This window comes from Gastrolobium bilobum, unplaced genomic scaffold, assembly GCF_033153095.1.
Source record: "Gastrolobium bilobum isolate Gb01-03AN ecotype WA unplaced genomic scaffold, APGP_CSIRO_Gbil_v1 utg122777, whole genome shotgun sequence".
NCBI lineage: Eukaryota > Viridiplantae > Streptophyta > Magnoliopsida > Fabales > Fabaceae > Gastrolobium > Gastrolobium bilobum.
The window spans coordinates 31,656-44,623 of NW_026898180.1; the positions used below are offsets into that span (position 1 = coordinate 31,656).

At 38.7% G+C, this 12,968-nt stretch overlaps 1 pseudogene; it reads right to left on the reverse strand.

Moving 5' to 3' along the window:
* Positions 1 to 1,943: 1,943 nt before the first annotated feature.
* On the reverse strand, positions 1,944 to 5,059 carry LOC133313601 (uncharacterized; annotated as a pseudogene).
* Between the last annotated feature and the right edge of the window lie 7,909 nt (positions 5,060 to 12,968).

The window sequence follows — 12,968 nt, forward strand, 5'->3', positions numbered from 1 at the left end:
TTATTTATTTTTTAAAAATAAAATAAAATCGGGCCGATGAAATTATGCTATATGGTGAATATTGGTCCATTTTTTTTCAATTCTCCTTTTTAATAAAAAGTTAATATTCTCAAATTTACTCATCCACTTTAAATATCTAATAATTAAAATTATTAATTACTAAATAAATAAAAATTATTAATTAATAAAATCACTTATTGATTATTAACTAAAATCACTGATCACTAATTAATAATTAAAAGTTACAGATTAATTTAAATTAGTAATTAGTAGTTAATTTTAGTAATTAATGATTTTTAATTTAATTACTGATTATTAAATTTAGTAATTAATAATTATGTATTAATTAATAATTTTAATTATTTAATATTTAAAGTGAGTGAATGAATGTAAATATATATATATATATATATATATTTTATATAATAACACTGAGGTTTGATTTTATAACTCATACACACTATTAAACCCTTGACTGTAAATATTTTATAAAAGAAGAATGTGATAGGAAATTACCAAAAAAAAATTACGCAATATGATTTGCCTCGTTTCATTTTATTTTTTTCAAAAGAAAAAAATGTGTTCAGAGTGGTGGTGAGACTTACCAGTTACCACCCCTCTCATATATAATTCTGTGGCAACTCATATGGGGTTTTACTTTAGAGACTCAAACGTTACTTGAATGCTCAATCAGCCTGAATATAACAATCACGGGATATGTATCATATGAACACATGGATACAATGATTTCTACAAATAATATGACACAACATGACTAGCAAATGATAAGGTATTTTTCCGCTAAGCGCATAGAGTAGAGTTTGATTTGCAAATAAAAAAAAGTATATTCTATTCCCCTTCATCTCATTCTTTTTCGTAAAATCTAGATCCATTATTTCTTCTTCTTTATATTATATTTTTAAATGTAAAATAAAGCTCTATACCTCATAACCTGTCATTTTATTAAGTTTGTCACTTGGTAATCTTATACGAAAAAAACATTAAAATAAAAATAAAAATAAAGGATTTTTAAATGAAAAAAATATTTATCCTTTAAAAAAAATACAGTTCTGTCATTTTAAAAGAAAAAAAACACAAACTAATTTTTTTTATTTAAATTTAAATTAAAAAAATTTACTTTCTCCCCCATAATTTTCACAATATCCTTGGAATCCGTTCCCGAACTTCAAAAGTTCAATTTCTTTTTTAGCAGATTACCAAGCAATCATCAGTTCACCATAAGGTGGTTTCCAAATGGCATATGTCTATAATTTATATAAGAGATTTCTCGAGACCAAACCAGAGAAAAATCATCACAAAATTGGTTATTAAACCCAAACGAACATGTTGAGGAATGAAGTAAACAAACAGAGAAGCCCAACAAAATCATAACTTTATCTTACAAAATCTCATACCCTTAATCTTTTTCTTAGCAACCGTTTGAGAAGCTGATCATTTTATTTTATTTTATTTTAATAGAAATCAATCAGTGGCTGAAGCCTTAATGTCCAGACTGATTTGTTTTCAAGTTTGAGCCTCACCCTTCCCATAAATTGCAAATTTGAGAAATTGAACCAATTACATTTTAAACAGATCAAATACTTGAATTTAGTTTGGACATCACTAGACCAACAACAACTCTTTAAGAAGCTAATCAATTTTTTTATCTGTTGTTCCATTTATTTCAACTATTAAACAAAAAAAAATTGAAGTTCCATGCGTTTGGGAAGCAAATTTCAACCTGGTATCAAATTGGAGGGGCTCTTCCACCACGATTCATCGTTTCGAATTTCTGTATAGTAATACTTTTCTTATCTTTCCTAGATAAATTTGTGTATACTTCTTTCTATTGTTTATATTAGTTCAGATAACTTATCAATAGCATGTTGTGGTTCTTAGACCCAAAGACAACAATTTTCCTGGAACTTTGGTAGCTCTAAGCTGAAAATAAATATGATTTGAAAAGGAATACAACTTAAGAACTACAGTTTACTGCAAGATATACACGTCTTAAATACAGTTAAAAACTCTGGTTAGATTGACACGTACATAATACAAAACCATCAAAACTAATTTCAGTGCTATCAAAATTTCATCCCGAATAATCTGACCCAAAATTTAATTTCGTTTTAGCCTCTTTATTCTCTCAAGGGCACCAAGCCGATTCTCATTATCCTTATCTTTCGCTCCATCCGCTTCTTCGTTGTTTTCATTCTCGTCTCTCTTTCTAATCAAACCACCAAAAACAGCAGAAGGGACATCTTTTTGTGCAATTTCAACCTTATCATCATCATCAGAGTCACTTTCTTCTGGTAACTCGATATCTTCATGATTTACGCTAGTTTTTATCCCTCCATCAGACTGTGATTCCACTCCAGCACTCACAAACCCAACTTTTCTATCTTTTTTCACCATATTCTTAGTTGTTGGGGCTAAATGCCTTTCTAAAGCGACCATTTCATCCTCATGAGGTACCCCAGCCTGCTTCAATTTGTCTTTGGCTTCATCAAGATTCACAGTTTGATCCTTCTGCATCATATACTCAGGCAGTATAAAATGTGTCTGGAAAAACAATACAACTAAGATTAGAATAAATGCAGAATATCAAGGTTACAGACAGGAAAAATGAAAATGAAAACAAGCTAGAAGCTACTTGTAAGCTAAAGCTAAAAAAAAAGTTTAAAAAAAGAAGCTAGAAGCTGTTTGGAAATTATATAAAAGTTTTAGCTTAAAAATGACTTAAAATCACATATTTCAAGAAAATTATCTTTCTCTATCTTTATCACTTTTCATTTAAAAAAAAAGTACACAATTCAAGAAAAACAGATAAGAGATTAAAAAAAGCTCCTCCTAGGAGCTTTTAGTTTTCAGCTTTTTTCTTCGTTATAAAAAAAGAGCTTTTCGTTATAAGAGTTTTTCTCAAAACCTGTTTGGCCTAGCTTATGCTTATAAGGAGCTTCTAGCTTTAAAAAAAGAGGATCCAATCAGGCACAAGTAACCTGGCTGTAGCTTGCAGAGACACTACGCTTAATACGAAGCATTTCTCTGAAGGTATCTTCATTCCCATGCTGAACTTCAAACTCATGCCACTTATTCCAAAATTATGGATCAGACCGTGGATCTGCAAACTGAGAGGCAAATACATATATTCCTCGAGCCCGATCAATTTCTCCCAGACTTTTTTCCAGCTCAGCATATTTCAAACACATAGTTTTGACATCCTTGTGTGGAAGACCAGATTCAATTGCCTGCTCATAGATCTCCCTTGTTTTGGGAACACCAAATATCTCAGCTGCACGAGCAATATATATTTCGTACATGCTTAACTTCTCATTGTTAGGAACAGCCTTAGTTGCTTGATCATAAACCTTCATAGCCCGCTTTGCTAGTCCATAATCCTCCTCCAGCTTAGCATATTGCAGATAAAGAGGTTTCACTTGATCAGCTGGGGCCTGTTTGGCAAGCATGACCCAAAGAAGGATTAGGTTAGTATTATAAAACATTATCAGCATTCAAAAGCGATATTAGCAAATAAAATATCATCATATAATGCAGATAACTAAAAAATACTTAATATATCTTTGACAAACTAGACGCATTTTCCATACTTCAAAACTTCAACACAATACAAACAACTGGGAAAGGTTACTCAAGTGCAGTTAAAACTTGCAAATATAGTCATACCACAATATTCTATGACGTATACTAACAGGTGCAGCACATATTAGTATCACATATATACGAAAGGTTGACTTTCACTTACACTAGTCAAAGTTGCACCTAAACCTTATAAGGTAATAATATAAGCTTAATTGCATTACATGAGTTACATCAATATATCAGCATTAATCTACATCGACTCACCAAATTTGATGTTTTATGAAAAATTAATTAATATTTTATAGGTTCAACTTGAGTAGTGGAAATTACAACCATACAAATGACAAAAAAAAAAACTGAGATCATCAAGCAGACTATTTTATGATGGGTCATTTTCAAAAATACCTCAGGAATAAGCTTTGTTGATATTTGACACACTCTAAAGTTTAAACTTAATCATGCTCTGGGATCACCAATGTAAAACTCATAAAGAAATAATACTTCAAGAACACTTAGATTTGAGGGGAGAAATGTGCATATCGTTTGAACCGCATTCTCAAATAGCTCTCTCGCTCTCTCCAATTTTGTCTTTCCATATCTCTTTATAAATTTAGACAGATATGTAACCCACATATCTTTAACATGCGGGTACTTAAATATCTTCACACCTCTTTCATAAACTTTAAAAGCATCTTCAAAGTATCTATGTTCCTCCATAAATATATCTAACAATTTGTCAATCAGTCAAAACCAGTGGAAGTAAAATACAAAAGAGATATTGTACTAAAACACAACAATTGCTCCATACCTCCAGAAAGTATGCATAATTGATTATTATTTGTGGTGTGGCTATTCGTAAATCCAATATCCGCTCATAAACAGCCCGAGTAGACTCCAAAGTACCAAGGCTTTCCTCCAAATCAACATAAAATGTCCACAATCTCAAAGATTAATGCAGTTTCATCTGAACTGGTTCATTCCCATCCGCAGCCACTAAAAGTAAAGTATAAGACAAATCCAAAGTTAATTCATGTCATGCCCTCCCTCAACAAATATGATAATATTAAAGAACTAAAAGTATAGCATATTGGGGAAAATTGTGAACAAGGTGAACTAAGAATACCTCTTCGTTTCACCTCAACTGAAGGCTCTGCAGTAGCCCGTCTCATAAGCTCAAGTGCTCCTTTGAAATTGTTATGTTTTAACTCCATTTCTGCCCACTCACACCAGATAGTAGCCAGATTATCCATAGTTTTGTAGTTAACCTGTACTCCCTTGTCAAATATGACCCGAGCATTGGCAAGATCTTTGTGCTGCTCATACAACTTAGCAAAAGCAACCCATAAAGTATGAGGCTTTCCCACTGCCTTCATGGGATCAATCGTCCTCACTGCTTCAGTGTAAGTCAGTATCTGCTTAGTAGGATTATGATGTGAGTCTAGCAGATGATGTTTTCTAACTTAAAAGAAGCAAAGAATTAATCATAAATGTGTGAAAATAGTCATTAAATGCAAGAAATATTGATTATTCCTTCTCAATCATGCTCTCACTCAAGTTATATGTTAAATAGCACGAAACGCCGCAAAAAGGAGCAAAAACGGAGAAACCAAATTTCCCGCTGGCGCACGACGCGCCAAACTGGCGCACGGGGCTCGGTACTTGGCGCACGGGGCGCTTTAGCGACGATTTGCTTCTGTTTCGGCCGCGCACGGAGCGCGGGAGGTGGCGCACGACACTCCAACCTGGCGCACGGCGCGCGGAACTGGCGCACGGCACTTCAAAGTTGGCGCCCGGGGCGCCGTTGACAGATTCAGCTTCTGTTTCTCCCAAGTTTGGGGCGCCAGGCTTGGCGCCCCGTGCGTGGGCGATATATTTTTAAGTGCGAATCAGCTAAAATAAGGCCCAATTGGAGTGCAAATGAAAATAGGTTTTCCCAAAACCTAATAAAAGGATCAGAAACATGAGAAGAAGGAACTTTTTGACAACGAAGGAGAGAAAGACAACAAGGAGAGTGGAATTCCTTGGAGCTTCGAGGAGATTCAAGGATTCGATCATCAAGACGGAAGAGCTTCATCTTCCTTTTCTCTTCTAGGTTTTAAATGTTATTTTCTTTTATTGTTATTTTGTCAGACATGAATATGTCTGACTAGTTTTATCATTGTGGTAAGAGTCACAACCCTTGATGTGAACCCCTTGTACCTTGGTTGAAATTTATGTTTATCTATTTTAATTGCATTTATCCTTTCTTGTTCTTCATTCTATAATTCTATTGGAACTGATCAATCTAGTAGGGTTGCGAGGGTTAGGGTTTACAATAGGGATGTTGGAATTCTAATTCCTGACAAAGAATAAGATATGTACGCACTAGGGATAAGCTATATGAACCGCGAACGTTAAAGATTCATTGATTTTAAGGGTTAACTCGAAAATGAATTTCTAAGTGATTAAGATTCTAATAGAGTTGACAAGGTTAAGATCACTAAGGGATTATGGCTTAACTAATCATATAAAAGATGATGAATTGTTCGATCAATTGAATAGGTAAATGTAAACGTAATCCAAGTTGCAAGGTGGGGATCAGAAAGGTGTTTGTTTCTCTTACCGCAATATTTTCTCAAATATTTTCCCAATCCTTAATCTTTTGTTCTTGCATTCTGAAAACACTTTTGGAATCATTTACATTTTTACTTTAATTATTTTAGTTTGTTTCATGAACTACAATAATTCTCAACCTATTTTGATTAATCCAACAAGAGAGGAATAGTTATAACAACTTAGGTGCCTCAATCCTCGTGGAGACGATACTCTATTCACTCTTTATTACTTGTATAATAGCCCTAACCTAATTAATTAGCAAATTGCATGTAATTAAATAATTAAGCATGTTTTAATGAGTAAAATTAAGTATAAGGCTTAATTAAATGAATCTGAGTCACTTTGGAGTTAAAAAGTGTACTCAGTGAAAATTAAGGGGTATAAATGGGTACAGGCAAAAGTACCCAAAATATAAAAATAAAAGTGGAAATATTCCTAGAATAATATTTCAGACTTTTGGGTAAAGTTTGGTAATTATTGGAGTTGAATAGATAGACGAACCAATACCCACTTGATTCCACTTAACTAATGTTAAGTGGCAAACAAGTAGAAACCCAATCTTCCCCCCCATTTCCCCGTCGACAGAAACAGAAGAGAAGAGAGAAAGAAGAGGAAAAAAGAGAGGGAGAAGGAGAGAGAACCTAGATGGAGCAATCCTTAACCGATCGGAGTGATTCAAAAGCCTAAACCACTCTAAATCTTCCCCTCTTTCATGATCCAAGCTTAGTTCTTAGTGGGGAGCTTTGTGTGGTGAGATATTGGCTCTAAAAAATTCGACCCTTTGTGAGATTTTGGGGTTTTGAGAGTTTCTACCTCCATTGAAGCTTGAGGAGCCATCAATCCTTGGTTGTGTGACCATTGGTGGTAAGATTCTAACCCTTGAACCTCATGATTCCTTGAAATTTGCATGAGTTAGGGTTTGTGAATAGTAAATTGGGATTTTTATGAAATGTAGTTGAATTGACTATGTTCTAGGAAGATTTAAGCTTAGAGCATGTTGTGAAAAATGCTAGGAACGACGTTTAATCGGTGAAAATGAGCTTAGATAGCTAAATGAGTATATTTGGAAAATGGCAAGAATATGACACTTAGATATTGGATTTCTTGCATTGTTGATAAATGGTTTGGTTTGGTTGGTTGTTGATTATGCCTTGGTGTTGTCTAGGATTGAGGCAATTGGGCCAACCTTGAGAGACCAACCATTGGAGCAAGCTATGGAGCTTGATTAGCTCCATTGGATAGGTGAGTTCATGCTTATGTTTGGTATGAATTGTATAGCTTGGTTGATAGCTATGAGATGTTATTGGATGCAATATGTGTTAATTGCATTAAACCTTGTGTAGGTTTTGTTTGAGAAGTGAAGTATTGTAATTGACTGACTGTGGAACCTGTTGGTGGTGAACAAAGGTTGACTGAAGCATTGAGGTAAGCCTTCGGACCTTGGGTGTAATTCCCTTGATTGTTCCACCAAGCCCTGAAAGGGTAGTGGTGATTATAGTGTATATAAATGCAATAAAATAGTGTAATGCTTTGTTATACGTATGTGTATGCATTTGGTGTGGCATAGGATGGTGTTTCCCTATGTTGGTATGTGGCATGACGATGCGTAAATCATACTTGGTAGTTAGCTGGCCAGTAGGACTATTTGCATCTGAGTTTCCTTAGGACAGCTTGAGAGCTCGAGGGATTTCTCCTGGAGATGTATTGCACTTTGCATAGATATGTATTTACTGCATTATTATTGTTATTGCTATTACACTGATATGGAACTGTGGGGTGGAGAGATGCTCCAAGGACCCCTGGTTTACTGGATATATTCGTATATCTCACCCCGTGTTGTGGGGACCCCCTTTCAGGTAAGGACGCTGCAGGAGCCTCTGGTGGCAAGTGGCCATACCTAGATTATGCTTGAAATATGGCACTTCCTTGAGTTTATGCATGTCTTTTGTAGTTGACATGTATAGGATTTTATTTTGAAAGCCCATGATCATTTGTATATCTTGATTCATTGGATGAACTTAGCCTATGCTCATGCCTTTGGTTACACCTTTTGTTGATGGGAGCCAAGGGAATGATCATAGTGTTTTGTAAGCTAAGTTCTATGATTTGTAAAGGATATGTAATGTAAATGATGTCTACTTGGAATTCAATATATGCATGCTTGTTATGTATTGAGTTGTTGAATTGGTTGGGCTGAAAATCAATTAGGTACCCTCTTCGTTTAAACTGGTAAACGATGAGAAAACAAAGGTTATGCTGCCCAAATTCTAGCTAAATCTCATGAGGAGAGGTTGGATGAGTGCTAGGATTTAGTTTCGGGGCATGGACATTTGTGGTTTGTAATGGGGATGCATTTTCCCCTAGGCTTGGACTTGAGAAATGTGGGAATTGGAATTCCCTGGCAGCGCGCTTAAGCGCCCATGAGCGCGCCCAAGCGCCCTGCTGCCCCTGCGAGTGCCAATGCATTCTGCCTCCTCGCGCTGGAGCGCCCAAGTGGGGGCTTAAGCGCCCAGGATTGCGCGCTGGAGCGCCCTGGCGTGCGCTTAAGCGCCCTTTGCTGCAGAAAGTTGGGTGGCTTACTGCCCCCTCGTGTTTTAGCGCCCAGGGTGGGGCTTAAGCGCCCAGGGTTGCGCGCTTGAGCGCCCTGGTCCGCGCTTAAGCGCCCTTCGCCACTGAAGGAGGAGATGCTTCTGTCTCTGCGCGCTAAAACGTCCCAGTGGGAGCTTGAGCGCCCAGGCTAGCGCGCCTGAGCGCCCTGTTGCGCGCTTAAGCGCCCATCCACATCGGAAATGCTGATGCTTACTGCCTCCGTGCGCTTAAGCGCCCAGATGGAGGCTTTAGCGCCCGATAGCGCGCGCTTGAGCGCCCGGTAGCGCGCTGAAGCGCGCTGGGCCTGTGACCAACACTCTCTTGTGTTGCTTCAAATTGTCCTAACTTGGACTACAGTGCTCCGATTTGAGCACGGTTTGAAGCCACGGGTAGCTAATGAAGAAACCTACAATATAGTAGAAGTGTTGAACTAAACAAAAAGTAAATTAATGGTTTAAAAATGGGAAATGAACATGATGTTAAGCTTAATTTATCTGTTTCCGCAAGGTAATATGGTTATGATCACGAAATTGGGTATTATAAGTTCGGTACGTTTTAAAATGAAAAATTTATCCGGATTTTAATTGAGCCCAGGTGATTGTAACTGCGCTTAATATCATAATGCGATGTTAACAAACCGGTTCTAGAACGGGGTGTTACATTTTATGGTATCAGAGCAGTTTCGTCGGGAATAACTGTTAGCTATTGTTGAGTATGCTTAGTGTTTGATGCTTTATAGTTGTTTTAGTACTCTTGATGATTATTGCATTTGTGATCACTAAGTGTGGGCCTGATCAACTCACTTCTTTGTGTAACATGTGTAGTGACATGACGAGGAACCGAAACAACCCCGGACCATCAAACACCAATGCTCAGCCAGAACCTGTTTTGGCTGCTCTTGTGAGGCCTAGAAGTGGCCGTGGGGCAACGGGCGTACAGCCTGATCCAGTGGCTGAAGCTCTTGCAGCCGTTCAGAGGGAGTTGGCTGCTAGCAGGCAAGCCAATGAAAATCTGATGAAAACAAATGAAGACTCGCGGACTGCTATGGCCGCGATGATGACCGAGCTGAGGACGTTGAGGGGTCCTAGGCCCGTGAACCGGCAACCTACTCCTCCTCCTCACACTGCTACGCCTTCTCCACCTCCTTCACAGGAAGAGGGTGGAGTGGGTAATAATGAGGGTGAGGGTAGCCATCACTCTGGAAGTCTGAGTCATCACACCGAGGTTCGTCAACCTCAGGTTGAAAATGTCGGCGATCATGAGATGGAGGAAAGGAGACTGATGGCTTTCCGAAAACATAAACCTCCTTCTTTTAAGGGAGGTTATGAGCCAATGGCGGCTGCAAAATGGCTCCAAGCTATGGAGAAGATATTCAGGGTGATGAGGTGCCCTGACGCAATGAAGTTGGCTTACTCTGTTTATATGCTGGAAGAGGAAGCAGAAGATTGGTGGACAAATACCGTGCAGCCATTAGAAGCTGAAGGTCGGGAGATCACATGGCGGTTATTCGAGACATTGTTCTTGGACAACTACTTCCCTAGAGAGGCTAGGGAACAAAAGCAGAATGAGTATAACGATCTCAAACAAGGGTCGATGTCTATTGACCAATACTTCTCAAAATTCAATGAGTTGGTGAAATACGCCAACTATGGGCGAGCCTTACCCACCCCGGCTGAAATGACCTCCAAGTTCCAATGGGGTCTTAATGAGAAGATGTCTCGGAAGATGTCAAATTGTGACATCCGAGAGTTCAGTCGGTTTGTAAACCAGTGTAGAAAGGTGGAAGAAGTGTATAAGGTGTCCCAAACCAAGAAGTCTTCTGAGGCTCAGGCACCTAGTTCTCATAAAGCAACGGGCTCCGGTTATTGGAAGAACAGGAAGGTGCAAGGCAAGAAGCTGAATGCGAATAAGCCCTTTGACTTGTTCAAAAAACCCGGTACTCAGAAGAAGTTTGTTGATAGAGGACCTCCTCCCAAGTGCAAGGGATGTGGCAAAGAGCATAGAGGTCCATGTGCTACTGGTGAGGTGATTTGCTTTAAATGTGGAAGATCCGGTCACTACTCCAGGCAGTGTCCTCAGAACGAAGCAAGGACTATGGCAGTTCAAGCTACTGCCGTTCCGGTCTCTGTTGTTCAACCTATGCTAGAGTCTCAGACGGTTGGTAGAGTATATACCATGGACCGTCAGCAATCGGAGAAGGCTCCGAATCTAGTGAAAGGTACAATTTACATTGATAATATGGATGTTGAAGTGTTGTTTGATTCAGGAGCTACACACTCCTGTATGTCTGATTTTATGGCCGTTGGGCTAAATTTGCAAATGTATGACATTCGCCCTCCAATGAAAGTGGTTACTGCTACTGGAGAGGAGTGTTATACATCCGTGTTGTGTAAAGATGTTGAGTTCAAATATGAAGGCCGAGATTACGTGCTGGATTTTATTTGTTTACCGATGATCAGCCTTCAAGTTATCTTGGGTATGGACTGGTTGTCAAAGAACTGTGCTATGATAGACTGCTGCGGTAAAAGGATTGTGCTTGATGCTGATGATTCTGCTACTAGTTCTTCCCCATATCTATCTGTGTTGCAGGTTAGAAAGGCTTTGAGGGCCGGGGCATTGGGATATGTCTTTGTGGGGGGTTTAGTAGGCGGAAGTCATGAGGAGATTGGCACTATTTCCGTGGTGAGGGAGTTTGTGGATGTGTTTCCAGATGAAATTCCACAACTTCCGCCTCATAGAGAGATTGAGTTCACGATTGATCTATTGCCTGGTGTGGGGCCTATCTCTCTGGCTCCGTATAGGATGTCACCACCGGAATTAGCCGAGTTAAAGAAGCATATTGAGGAGCTTTCGGCTAAGCAGTTTATCCGGCCAAGTGTGTCCCCGTGGGGAGCACCAGTCATATTTGTTAAGAAGAAGGACGGTAGCATGAGATTGTGCACTGATTACCGTCAGTTGAATAAGGTTACCATTAAGAACAAGTATCCTCTCCCTCGCATAGATGATTTGCTTGATCAGTTGAGGGGTGCTTGTGTCTTCTCAAAGATTGATTTGAGGTCGGGTTATCATCAAATCCGAATTAGGCAGGAAGATATTCCGAAGACTGCCTTCCGATCTAGATATGGACATTATGAGTATCAAGTAATCCCATTTGGACTCACTAATGCTCCTGCGGTGTTTATGGATTACATGAATCGCATATTTAAGCCGTTTCTGGATCAATTCGTGATTGTGTTTATTGATGATATCCTGATATATTCGAAGAGTAAGGAAGAGCATGAAAGCCACTTGAGAACTGTGTTGCAAATTCTCAGAGAGAAACAGTTATATGCAAAGCCTTCTAAATGTGAGTTTTGGCTTTCTCAAGTGCAATTTCTGGGTCACGTTATCTCTGCTGAGGGAGTAGCGGTTGATCCTAGCAAGATAGAGGCAGTTGTTGATTGGGAGAGACCCAAGACAGTAACAGAAATAAGAAGTTTTCTGGGTTTGGCTGGTTATTACCGGAGATTCATTAAAGAATTTTCAGCCATGGTGTTGCCATTGACCCGTTTGACCCGGAAGGATACTCCATTTGTTTGGACACAAGAATGTGAAGAATGCTTTCAGAGCCTTAAGGAGAAACTGACGACCGCTCCGGTGTTAGTACTTCCCGACCCGGAAGGTGAATTTGAGCTATACAGCGATGCTTCCAAGAAGGGATTGGGATGTGTGCTGATGCAGGATAGGCGAGTGGTAGCTTATGCATCGAGGCAATTGAAACCGCATGAAGAAAATTATCCAACCCATGACCTTGAGCTTGCTGCAATTGTTTTTGGGTTGAAACAGTGGAGGCATTTCTTGTATGGAATGCAATTTGCAATATTCAGCGATCACAAGAGTTTGAAATACTTGTTTGATCAAAAGGAGCTGAATATGAGACAACGACGGTGGACCGAGTTCCTAAAAGACTATGATTTTGAATTGAAATATCATCCTGGCAAGGCTAATGTTGTAGCTGATGCACTGAGCCGTAAATCTGTGAGCATATCAAGCATGATGATTAGAGATTATGATGTGATAGAGAGGTTCAGAGATATTCAATTATCTAAAATCTTTCCATGTCAAATTTGTGGCTTTGAAATCACGAGCATTGAGAATGAACTGATGACCAGAATCAAAGAAGCCCAGCTGCAAAATGAAAGTGC